The sequence below is a fragment of the Schistocerca nitens genome, chromosome 4 (assembly GCF_023898315.1).
Source record: "Schistocerca nitens isolate TAMUIC-IGC-003100 chromosome 4, iqSchNite1.1, whole genome shotgun sequence".
Taxonomy (NCBI): Eukaryota; Metazoa; Arthropoda; class Insecta; order Orthoptera; family Acrididae; genus Schistocerca; species Schistocerca nitens.
In genome coordinates, this window is record NC_064617.1 from 251,132,597 (window position 1) to 251,146,431 (window position 13,835).

The window sequence follows — 13,835 nt, forward strand, 5'->3', positions numbered from 1 at the left end:
CTGCATCTTTAATTCACCCTTCAATGCTGCACATTTTTTGCAACGATGTATAATTTGGCGGGGCCTTCGGTTGTAGATATGTGCACACTGCCCGTTTAGGAAACGTTTTACTCGGAAAATCAACTCATCGTAATTCCGCAAACGCCTACTACGCAATTGTTGTTTCACCCGACGAGAGATGGAGAAGTCACTATGTGGTATGTTACGAGAAAAGGGCTGACTCAGCTGGCATAGTTTGACAGTCGAAATAAGCTGTGCGGGTGCTCTGGGCAACCGTCGTGGAGCAAACACTCTCCCATCAACAGTTTCAAGTTACGCTTGGTCTTGGAAAACTCCCATAATAGCGTTAAGGAGATTTCTGCAATACGCTGCTGTTACGGCTTGGCACTTACTAGCATATTCTGTTAGCACCACACCACGGCACTCGTAAAAACGACTCACAAGGGGAGGACTCAGACACCACCAACCGTGGCAGCTGTCTTTTGTAGAGGCATGTGTCTTTTGGCAGGTGTCTTTTGTAGAACAAAAGCACCTAATGTGAGACACACTTTGCAAACCCACTTTAAAGACCTAAAAGTAAATGCAATCCTATGTTTATAGTAGTACAAATATCTTGTATTATTTAATTTTACCATACATTTATTATATTTGCATTAATAAACAATCTTTTTTCAATGTAATTATTAAATCTTCACAAACAAGGCATTTCGCAGAAATGAGGTAAAGATTTCCTTATATGACATAGTAATAATATTTTTGTTACTGAATGATGAGATACGGACATACAATTTTTACATATTCATTGATTTCTGTTATCTTTCACTCATTCACTATACTTACGTTTATTTTTACCATATTGCCAACAAACAAAATTTCCTTCTGCGACACTGCAATCTTCATGAGCTCAGCCGTAACATTTCGTTGCCTGTGTCCATTTTTCCACGTGTTTTCCCCGCACTGTACAGAACAGGCGCCCAGCGTCATCGTCATCATTGCTGTCTGTCGTCATCGTTGCGGTATGAATCACCATTCCAATTTTGTCATATGATGACATGTTGGAGACCGTGGCTGTTTTTGAAGACAAATGTTGATGGTGTTAGGACAGCAACCAGCCACAAATTTACTTTGAGTTCCTTTATTCAAAGGAAACCGTTACCGGTTTAGAATCGTTGCGATTCATCATCAGACGGTTTACACGCTTTCTTTCTACATTTGGTGTGTTTTTGTAGATTAATTGTCCTAAAATATAAATAAAACATAATTACAAACACGCCACACACAGATGGTTGCGTTGCAGATTTTCGTTGCATGTGACTTACGTGAAACGTCGGTTTCGAGTGTTTGTTTCCATAACGTTCATCCAATCGATGTAAATGCATTCACACTGCATCCTCGTTGTTGCACACGTAATAGTTCTCACTGTATATTTTAGGACAATTAATCTATAAAAACACACCAAATGTAGAAAGAAAGCGTGTAAACCGTCTGATGATGAATCGCAACGATTCTAAACCGGTAACGGTTTCCTTTGAATAAAGGAACTCAAAGTAAATTTGTGGCTGGTTGCTGTCCTAACACCATCAACATTTGAATCACCATTGTCATCAAGATGGACATCGGATGTCGAATCACCTTCTCCTTTAGGTCTACATTTCCAACATTGTCCACTCTTCTCCCGTAATAGCTTGTTGCCTGCTTTAATCTTGGCTTCAGCTGCTGATTTCTCAAACAAGGAGATGATGCTATTAACCCAGCAGAGCACGAACGCGATGTCAGACCTGCTTGAGTGACCGTATATCAGACGGCTTTGCGATCTGTGGAAGAGGTCAGATGTCTGTAGGACTGACATCTTGACCAACATCACCATCATTAGTTTCATATTCGTTTGCAGCATCTCTTTCTTGAGGAGGGTCGCCATGGTGTACTGAAAATTGATGCTCCATAAAGATGTTTCTGTTGTACGGGGTGAGACGTGTTTTTCTGAAGGCATTCGAAGACCCAAGCTGCTCGGTTATAAGCTGCCCAAGTAACCTGGCTAACAATCATGGGCTGACAACAACACCTGGGTTGCTTGCCAACCCCAACCATGTTTGTATCTCTTGGGCATAACAGGTTTTCAAGAGCCCCATATATCCGACGTCAAGTGGCTGTATTTTATGCGTTGAGTGAGGTGGGAAATTTATAATATGTACATTGTTTTCACGTGCTTTATCTAACACATCGAGATTCTTCGATGGCTTTACATGACTCACAAAACGATCAAACAACCGAGCAAAATCATGAGTTTGTATCCAACCACGACAAGCTGGTAATGTTGCTGTAAGTGCACCGTCCATCAATTCCTGCTTCATATTCTTCCTCGGGCAGACGATTAATGTCGGAACGTAAGTGCCAGCTGCGTTCAAATGTTCAAAATGTTCAAATGTGTGTGAATTCCTATGGGACCAAATTGCTGAGGTCATCGGTCCCCACACTTTTACACTACTTAAACTAACTTACGCTAAAGACAACACACACACCCAGGACTCGAACCTCCGGCGGGAGTGGTCACCCGATTCGTGACATGGCACCTCTAACCGCACGGTCACTACGTTCATACTAGTTACAACTCTGATGAGATTTCCCTTTTCTGCTGAAGTCAAGGCAGCAACTCGTCTCTTCCGTTTCACGGTAAAAACTTTTCTATGTTTGTGCAGCAACAGACGTCATCCCAGTTTCGTCAACATCGAAGACTGTGCGTTGTGGTTGATTTTAGATAGTCAAGAAGTCTCGCCACATTTTCTGGAGTAAAAGCTTTCACTCTGGCTGCGAGACCATGAGGAATTGTTATAGATAAAATGGGATGTTTCTTAAGGAAAGCTCGGAGCCATTTTTTTCCTGCTGAAGCCTTTTCTGAACTAAAGAGATTGTTCAGCCTGTCCCTGACAGTTAACTGGAAGCCCATGCTTCTTGTGTCCTTACATTTAAGAGCATAAAATCGCTCTTCCATTGCAAGGCAGTATGTCACCATCAATTCCTGCTTCATATTCTTCCTCGCCACATTTTCTGGAGTAAAAGCTTTCACTCTGGCTGCGAGACCATGAGGAATTGTTATAGATAAAATGGGATGTTTCTTAAGGAAAGCTCGGAGCCATTTTTTTCTGCTGAAGCCTTTTCTGAACTAAAGAGATTGTTCAGCCTGTCCCTGACAGTTAACTGGAAGCCCATGCTTCTTGTGTCCTTACATTTAAGAGCATAAAATCGCTCTTCCATTGCAAGGCAGTATGTCACCATCAATTCCTGCTTCATATTCTTCCTCGCCACATTTTCTGGAGTAAAAGCTTTCACTCTGGCTGCGAGACCATGAGGAATTGTTATAGATAAAATGGGATGTTTCTTAAGGAAAGCTCGGAGCCATTTTTTTCTGCTGAAGCCTTTTCTGAACTAAAGAGATTGTTCAGCTTGTCCCTGACAGTTAACTGGAAGCCCATGCTTCTTGTGTCCTTACATTTAAGAGCATAAAATCGCTCTTCCATTGCAAGGCAGTATGTCACTATCTTCCAGATGAAAGAACAGGTCTTCTACCAAGACTAACGCCTACCAACTCCAAGGAGGTAATAGTTGTATTCTTTATATACCTTTAAAAACTACGTTTTGATACAGAAAAAAATTTCGAGGCTTGTAAGTACCCCATCTCTTTCACTTCTCACGCATGTAATGGCACGAACCATTGCTTCTTTATCATATGTTTTCCTTTTAGCTGCCGTGTACGAAGAATAAACACAATAATCAGACACAGTCCTCAAACGACCTAACTTCTATGATTTTATTTATTGGATTATTTTTATAAGCAATGTGAACCAAGCACTTCTAATTTGGAGTAATATTGATTAATTATAAACAAAATACCGCTCTAATAGAAAGGTCGAGAAACCATGACAATTTCCAATCATAGGACTACTCTAAGTAACCCCCGCTTATTGTATTTCAGTAAAATTAAAATAAAGGCAACTGTCAATATTTCACTATAATAAATGATAAAATATTGTTATCTTATTGCATTATTGTATAAATTATATATAACAAATTACGAGAGAACGAGTTCCTCCCAGTCTGCGATAGGTATTTTAATATACAACACTATCGTATATTTGGTCCCCATATTTTGGCATATTAGGAATCTCGCCATCTTACGCAAAGAATCATACTCATGCTAACAACGTTCGTTGGAAAATGAACCTGATTGCCCATAATTACAAGTAATTCTATCACAAATAACAACAATAAAAGAATAGAATAATATCCATTCACTTTTAAGCAGAAATATTTATTTAGCACCGATGACACACGGTCTCCAGACATTGTACATTTTATAACAAACAGCGCGTATGTACTCTATTCGACTCAACAATAGCTTCCTACTCACTTTGTAAACGTCTACACGCTGGAGACCTGTTTAAGAACTTTCAACTTGAGTTCAGCACCTACTATGAGCATAGTCGAGGTCTTTCACATTTTGGAACTATCGCACAATAGACACCTTTCCTTTACTACCTAAAATGAAAAGATCTTCAGATTTTTGGCTCAACAACATCCAGTTTTAGAGAAAACTACCCCTAAAGTTTATGCACGCAAGTGACCCATAACTGACTGGATCAATAGATAATTCTGCAAATGCACATTTTACTAGGACTCGAGGAACGGAACATTTTCGACTGCTCCTTACCCATTCTTAAGGTAAAAAGCGTCCGACGAAACCGCCGCAGGCGCAGCGACCATTACCATCTGGTTGTGGTGCTTAGGACCTGTGTTCCATTCCCAATTGTATTCTGTGCTTTTTTTATATTTTTTACGTTTCTAAATGGGTAGTTATAAGAGGGTTAATAAAGTTAAGTAAAGCAATAAGGGGTAGTGACTAGGTAGGCAAATAAATTTCTCAAAAGACTTGGATTAGTGGAGAATTAAAAATTTAATCCCAGTCACTGAGGAACTGAACTGCCTGCTGCGGGTGACGCACTGATGATGCATCTGTCTTGCAATTTTTTCGCAAACCAGAACATAGTGTCGGTCACTTCCCGCTTGCCTTCTTTTGTGACAGGCTCACAAATACTCATTTGAGTGCTGGTCGAAGGCAATGCGTAATCCGTTATTACAGCTTTTCAACTGTAAAATTATGGAAAACAATATGATATTACTACAGAATGCAACAAGGGATTTACTACAAATTACTTACAGCATAAGGCGCAAGACATATATGACTTATGAAAGACTTGCAGTATTCCAGAAAAAGTATTGTACTCCATGGAATGCAACAAGAGTTCACTGCAACTACGCTCGAGGCTTGCAGACTAACCATGGAAGGCAACTCTTTCCTGGTGGAAATCCTCACTCTTGGAAGGTTAACTACTCATAATCAATGATAAACAGGAAACAAGAGCAACATACGTGGGTTGTATCTTCGTGCACCCTATGCCGCTCCACGGTGGTCCGCTGCTTTTCGAGAAGAGTTCACACCAGTCCTTTTCGGACCTGTTTTCATACAAGGCTTAGAAGGTTACTTCTTCACTATTGAAACTGCTTGAGTAATTGATCCACCTGCCCTATTGTTATTCCCTATTGATTTATTTACCTCATGAACCCTCAAACTCCAACCAATTCCTAAACGGAATCGGTAAACTTGTTCGACAAAATCGCCGTTTAACAATCAGAGCAGTGTCTGAGTTAACAGGAATTGACAAGGAAAGTGTCGAACAAGTTTACCGATTTTTTCAATGTTTGCATCAGTTTTTGCTGACAATGGTCTGCCAGTGCGAGTGTCATCACTGGTGTCTTCGCGGCCATCTTTAAATCGTTTAAACCACTCAAACACTTGTGTTCGCGATAAACAATCATCGCCGTACACTTGTTGTAACATTACAAACGTTTCACTTGCAGATTTTCCTAGTTTGAAACAAAATTTGATGTTAACACGCTGTTCTTTCTGTACACTCAACATTTTCCGACGCACAGACAAAACGTCAACTACTTAAAACAGACGCCACGGGCAGACTGAGTGCAAGAGGCAGATGAAACTCGAGCAGTAGGCGGAGCGAGAGTCACGTGACAGGCCACGCGACTTTCAGCCTTATTGCATTCGTTTTATTGTTTCACCAGTACTAGTCCGGTTTTTTTCTAGCCACACGTCGTATGAATAGGTGCTGGATCGTGTTGAAAGAAGAAATCACCATCTCCGAATTGCTCTTTGGCAGTGGGAAGTATGCAGGTGCTTGAAACATCAAAAATGGCTCTGAGCACTATGGGACTTAACTTCTGAGGTCATCAGTCCCCTAGAACTACTTAAACCTAACTAACCTAAGGACATGACACACATCCATGCCCGAGGCAGGATTCGAACCTGCGACCGTAGCGGTCGCGCGGTTCCAGACTGTAGCGCCTAGAACCGCTCGGCCAATCCGGCCGGCGATACTTTTGATCACATAGTGTATGTCGTGCAGTCATAATCGGTATTCTCGCGCAATTCGTTATTCCGACACCGGGAGGCAAGTATTACATCGTCATTTTAGCCCATGGAGGCATGGGTACATCATTGATGGTTATAATGTCGATGCCTAATCAGTGTCTGCATCTTCACAATACAGTGTCCTGCACACAAGCATGCATGTCTGAAGGACAATATATGTCTGAAAGACATTGTACTGTGAAGATACAGACACTGTACAGACGAAGACGCTTTAACCATCAGTGATGAAAAGGCACAAGATTTCATTTTTGTCGGCACGTCACAGCACTTCTTTGGTCCATTGTGACCAACAAAGGCGACAGTCCAAAGACTCTTTTATTGAAGGGGCAACCTGTATTGCGGCAGGAAAAATTGGCTTTCAAGTTATGGCCCTCAACGACGAACTAGTATGCTATTTAGGAAATCGTGTGGAACCTTTTTTGCCTAAAGAGAATGCAGTGCAGCCGCGAGAAGTGTACCATTAGCACGTAATTTCTACGTAAAAGGAAATTTTTACGGCCAGTTATACTCTGTGCGAGGAACTCGCGGTGCAGTAAATCCGTTCCTCTCATTAACTTCTGTAACACGTCTTTTGGCTGCGTTTCTGGTGTTAGACGTTTTGCAGTCACAGCGACGAGACTTCGATACTCAAACTGCCGATTTTACACGTCGTACGCATTGTAGTTTTCAGAGTGCCAATCCCACGTTGTCATTGCCAGACACAGACTATTGTGTAAGCTGCTTTTATCTTTTACTCGTAACCACAATGCCAATTGTGCACGTCTTTCTCACCCCCTTCCTTACAGTCTTTTTTATACGTTTTATGGTAAAAATCCTAACGTCCTAAAGTCGATCCGTTTGGTTCCCACGTCGGAACGAAGTATCAGACTTCTTGTCGTTATTGTTTCAGAGGTTACGTTCTAACTGATCTGAAGTTTTCATCCTCTTAGTATTTGATATTAGTCTCGGACGTTATGCCCCTTGAAGCGTGACAAGTAGACAGCAACTAGAAAAGTGCTTCACAGTCTTCCTTTCTGCAGTATCGTCTTTCAGAGTCAACTGAGATAACCAACCTCGGTATTAACTACGACATAATGTTTGTTCAAATGTCACTTTAGTGCTAATAACTTCAGCCGTATACATAGGACTACAGTTTCGGAAATGCAACTAAATCCTTATTTCCCGCCTTGACAGCACAGAAACGCTTGTGAGTACGGAATATGAAAGTCAAAGGAATTAAGTTAAGAAGTCCTTGATAGCATAACTAAATTAATGTTTAAGTTCACATGATTACTTCACCTCTCCTTACTACACCCGATTACATATTAATTATCATATTCTTGGACTTGAAAAGATCCATGCCACTCGGCTGTGGCTGGAAAAATGATGTGTAGATTTACAAGGTTTGGTCTATCTCCCATATCGTTGTTTTCAAGTAATACCGATAAACATAAATTTATACTCTTTGTGATTCCTGCCTCGTGCCCCACTTATGGCAGCTGCTTTTTATCTTCTGTTCTTTGTTTTCAAACCCCCTTCCCCAGCCCCCCCCCCCCAGAAAAAAACCTTGTTGACAAGTTTTCGAATCGTCCGGTGCATTGGTCAAACAATTACGGTAGCAGGTGAGGTCCCAACTTAAGTTCTTTTATTCGTTATTATACTGTGCCTATGATGGTATACCGTAAATGTGTACGTGCAGGTAGTGTACAATAATGCGATGAACTGAACATAGTGGCACATTGGTTATGAGAATAAACTCATATTCAGAAAGAATGTGAAAGTCCTTGTCCACCAGAGCTGGAACTATGTGTGATCTCTCCACTTCACGTTAGGCAAATACTGGAATGTTTTCAGAAACAAGGTCACGGCCGATTTCATCTCACATACAACGCAATTTTGAGATCTGTCTGTAATAATCATGACATCGTCAATATGTTAAATGAAATCTTCGTTCTTTATGTTCATGTCTGTGCTCTGCAATTATTCTTCAGTTCGGCCCTTTGGTTTTAGTCTCTATATTCTTCTTATGTTCCAAAAAGTTCTTCGTCCTATCAACATGGGGCCGCCGTCGATTTAGCGCCCACGCATTTTCCTCTACCAGAGAACCTTCTCTTGTCTGTTAGCGCTTTGAAACACGTCTGCGCAGAGTACGCTCCCCAATGTTTCACATTGCCCTCACCCTGTGCGAGTCGCTTGTTTCCAAGTTTAAAGTATCGCGTGCCCGACGAATTCGGCCAAGCTGTCTTCGAACCATTTAGTGCAACACATTTCGCTCTCTTGAGGAACTTCGACCTACGAGAGCCAATGCGATAGAGAGCCGCCAAAAGTCGGTAGAACCAACCTACTCTGAAACAGGAAACTCACTCTACACCCAACACTCATGTTGCAATTGACTCGGCGCCGTTCTTGCTCTGTGGGGACTTTGGTAGCTGTTCCCATGTCTCGCGATGCTCGGTGCATTTCTTTCGCGTCCCAATTGTGTTTCTTGTACTTGAAACATATTTTTTAGTCATCTTTATTCAAAATAGATTTCTGTGTCATGTGTTTGTTCGACTTGGAGCGGTACTTCAATTTATTTTGTGATCCGTTAGAATTCATGTGTATATGTGGGTGGTATTATTCATCTATAAGTATCCACCCGTAAATATCATTGACTTGCAACATCTGTCTCTCTCTATCCCTCTCTTTTAAAAAAGCTTTCTAGCTTTAATTTTGGGTCTCGTCAACTGATTAAGTGATCTGCGAGTTTTTGCAGCACTTGTACTAACGCTCTACATTGTCCATGAGATCTAGTTCCATTTTCCTGTCTGGTTTGTTTCAGAAGGAAGACACCTATTAAACTCTGCAATGCATGTGTCAGCTATCTTTCTTATCATTTTTAGCGGTCTGATAAGGCGACAGATTAATGAGACGTCTGCTACGGTATTCACATTTTATTAATTTTGTGCTGAATGCAGTAGGGGAGGAGGAAAATCGTAACAATGGACGAAGATTAGTTTTTCTAAACTTAATATAGGGGCTTTGTGTAGCAGTTATGTAGGGGCGGAAACAGTTGCGTAAGAGGCGAGGAAAAGACGGGTTCAAACAAGTCGAAGACGGCTTAAAAAAGTTTTAAAGGTTCTGAAAAGTCAATGGGATGCTAACGTTTAAGCAAATCACATACTTATATAGTAAGATTCAGCTTGGGGTAGCTTGGGGTGTTACGCTGGCAATGATATCAGAGTAACAACCGCACTTTATAGGAAGTCGTCCAGAAACTAACCGTTGTTGGAACGAGGATTGTCGTACGTAAGATGGAAATAGTCGTCTGTGGCACAGGTGTATGGCAGAACGAAATACGCCACTAGTAGACAGCAGTTTTGTGAACCAATTGCTGTGGACATCACAAAAATCATTAGATCACTATAAGCAGTAGCCCATCTGTTTATAATGGTATTTCAAACAACGTACAAAAATCTTGTGGTGGCTAGATAGCACCCCCTCCCCTCAAATCATCTTTGTAATCAGTGCGAAGCTGTTTCTTAAAAGACTTAAACTTGCGATAATAACACCTATTTATACAAGCAATTGTAAGCAGGTCTCCTCCCCATTTACTCAAAAATATTTATTGAACCGCTCTTCTGTTATAACCTTTTAACAACAGATCAATTTACCTCCTGTAGCGGCTTCTCTGCAGGTAAAGTAATATGTGATCTCACCTACTAAATCTCGTGGAGTTACAACAGAAAAAATTTACGCTGTTGGCATTCTCTTTCATTTTGCCAAAATTATCAGTTCTATAGGTCATAAAATTCTTCAACAGAAACTAGAATGTTATGGCGTACTGACCATTCGCCTTGCTAGGGTGCAGTCATGTTAACAAGCGATAACTCAGAAATGAAATTAAATTCTACATGGAGGAATATTAGATAAGGTGTTCTGCAACGTTTGGTGCTTGGTCCTCTCATTTTCGTACCCTACAAAATTATGTACTAAAGACATTGTAGCACTCTACAATAACTGTGATGTTTGATGATGAACGAAGTACATTGACAAAGGATCCAAACATATCCGTGCCATATACAGACAAGCCGACAACGAAAAAGACTTTTAAATGGTTCACAGCACAAAGACTCAGAATTTGAAATTCAAAACAGATAAGCGATTTATAAGTACCAGAAGTAGAGATTCATGGATACAAACTATAGGCACCTCAATGTAAGACATTCCAAGACATCCAAATGTATGATAAATTAAGTGGGCTAATACGTGGATAAATTAATAAAAATCCTCAGTTTCGCCTTTGCAATTAGAAATTTCTATTATTTCGTTGGTCTGCGGACGTAATCGCTAACAAATTGTCCTATTGCATGCTGTTCTGGGAGAATGTAGCTAGGCTGAAAAAATATGGTTATTCTACAGAAATGTGCAGTGCGAATACAATGCAAAGTTGAAAACTGAACATGTTTTAGAAGTCTCATCAGGGATCTTAAATTCACGAGTCATTACACTTAGTTCCCAGTGGTATATGTGGGTGGTAACGATAATGAATAGAGGATAAACTACGAAATTCATAATCACAAGTAAAAAAAAATTCATATAGTCTAATGTCTCCATCTATGATTCAGAAAGGATGCTTGTATTTGGTGGAGAGGTATTTAGCAGGAAATTGGAAATCCACAGATATTAAAAAACCAAACCCTAGGGAAGGATACCTCATTAGGTCTGCACCGAAAACTATTAAAATATTTCGACTCTGGGCTGTAAGTTCAAAGTAAAACTAATGTTCATATTAAAACGTTTCTAACTTTCCCCATATGCAGATGGTTGAAAAAGGTTTCTGAAATCAGTAGAGAACTCTACCGTATTTCTTTTCTATTCGATCCTTCTTTGAGGCAGCTAATGTTTAAGAAATTTTCTCACATTAGGTAACGCTCCGCCCTACTGAAAAATATAAAATTCGGTAGGATCCATTAGTTGTGGAAAAAGCCACAGGTGCTTGGTGAGTGAGGGAGCTAGGTTCACCGACAACTACAGGTACCGGCAACTTACAACTGGTGCCAAGCTAAACTTTTACGTTTGATGCGGTAATTAAAATTCAACCGAAGTTTCTATCTTCATTCATTCAGGCGACATAGCTTTGTGCAATCGGATAAAGTTTATTGAAGTACCCTTTATTATATAAGAAATGTCTGTCGTCATCAAAGATGATGGCGATTTCAGAAATAGATATTACGTTCTTTACGTAGAACACGCAAAGTGGTGCCTATGACCAAACAATAGAAACATAGATATAGTGTAAGAGGTACTTCCAATACCAATAGGTATCTGTTGAGGATACCCTCTCGAAGCATCGTCTTGTGCGATTACATTCCATCCGAAGTAGAAAATGTACATTATCTGATCAATTGATCCACCTTAATACTGCGGCCACACTTCGTCTTTATGGCAGCGTGAACTCTGCTGAGGACATTTTCAGTGAGGTATCCGAATGTCTGTGGAGGAATGGCAGCCTTGTCTGCCTCAGGAGTCGAAATCAGGGAAGGTAGTATTCGTAGACGCCGGGATCTAGAGTGAAGTCGACGTTCTAGCTCAGGTCAAAGGCGTTCCCCTAGGTTCAGGTCGGTACTCTTGGTAGGAAAGGCCATTTCAGGAATGTCCATAAACCACTGCCCCATCTATGCTGTTTCATGGCGGTGTGCACTGGCATGCTAGTAAAAACAACCATCGTCACCGAACTGTCCCTCTACCGTGCACAGTGCAGAATACTGTAAATTCGATTCATATACTTCCGCACATAGCGTTTTCTTATGCGCAATTAGGGGACCAGATCCTAACCACAAAAAACCACCCCATACCGTAGCACTACCTCCTCCGTACTTCGCTTTTGGTAATGTTATCCAGGTACGTGGCCAAACACAAACACCTCGTTGGGATTGCCACAAGGTGTAGCGTGATTCAAGGCGAATGTCATTCGTTTCGAGTAATCCACTGTACAATGCCGTCGCTCTAAGTATTACCTCAAGCGTCGCTTAGCACTGACTGCAGAAATGCGTGTCTTATGAGGAAATGCTCGATTCTTTGCCATTCTTCTTAATTCCCTACGCACTGTCAATGTGCCAGCTGAACTGCTGGAAGTACTACGGTATTCACGAGGAATTTTTTCGACTTATATCATGCGACTTTTTACAAACATCTTCCGCGATGCTTGTTGGTCCCTGTAGGTAAGTACATGAGATTTTTGTAATCTTAGTTTAGCTGTGACTGTTTCTTTCACCTTTCACCACCAGTCGACGTGGTTAGCTTTAGAAAAGTCGAAATGGTTTGACTGATTTGATACTCAGATGACATCCAGTGACTAATCCACGTTCGAAGTCACCGAGCTCTCATTCTATTGTTGCTGCTTCTCTAGACTAAACTCCGATCAGGCCTTGGAAGGCCCAACGGTACCGACCGGCCGCCGTGTCGTACTCTCAGCCCTGGGGAGTCACTGGATGCGGATACGAAGGGGAATGTGGTCACCACACCGCTCTATCGGCCGTTGTCAGTTTAGGTGACCAGGGCCGCTACTTCTCCGTCAAGTAGCTCTTCATTTTGCCTCACAAGGGCTGAGTGCACCCTGCTAGCCAACAGCGCTCGGCAGACCGGACGGTCACCCATCCAAGTGCTAGCCGAGCCCGCCAGCGCTTAACTTCGGTGACCCGGCGGGAACCGGTGTTACCACTGCGACAAGGCCGTTTGCAACACTGCTTCTCTACTGACAACAAAACACTCGCCGCCGCCTTTTATACAGGTGAGTTCACCTTGGGTGACATCTACCGTCCAGTTCTGCATTACAAAGGGTGTCTGGATACTTCTTATTCCTGAATTCGTCTGCTCTAGAAGAGCGAACTCAATTAAACAGACAACAAAGTTCTCCCTCAGACTTATTATATTTTTTGACTTGCTTCCTCAACATCTGTTTACTTTTTGCTCTACTGGAGTAACGCTGAACTTTGAACTTTACTCAAGAACAACAAAAGGAATGAGTCTAGTCACGTATATAACTGTTCGCGCGTATTGTGTTTTTTAGGAAGCAAGGGGGTCGGGGGGAGCGGAGAGGAGGAGCTCATCTGTGCTATGGTAGGAGAACGACTGGGGCGATGGTAAGAGAACTACTGGGGAGCGAGAGGTAGCATAAGAAGCAAAGGAGTGGAAAGAACTTACGAATATAAAGAAAATGGTGATTCGCAACCGGCTCCAAAAGAAGGCTTACTAACGAAGCTATTTAATGGCACCGGTTTTAATTCTTTGCAGGCGCGTAATTAGCAATCCCATCTCAACAATTTCTCAGCTATTCGAAGTGGAAATTACAGCGCTTTTACCGCACTCAGCCTCG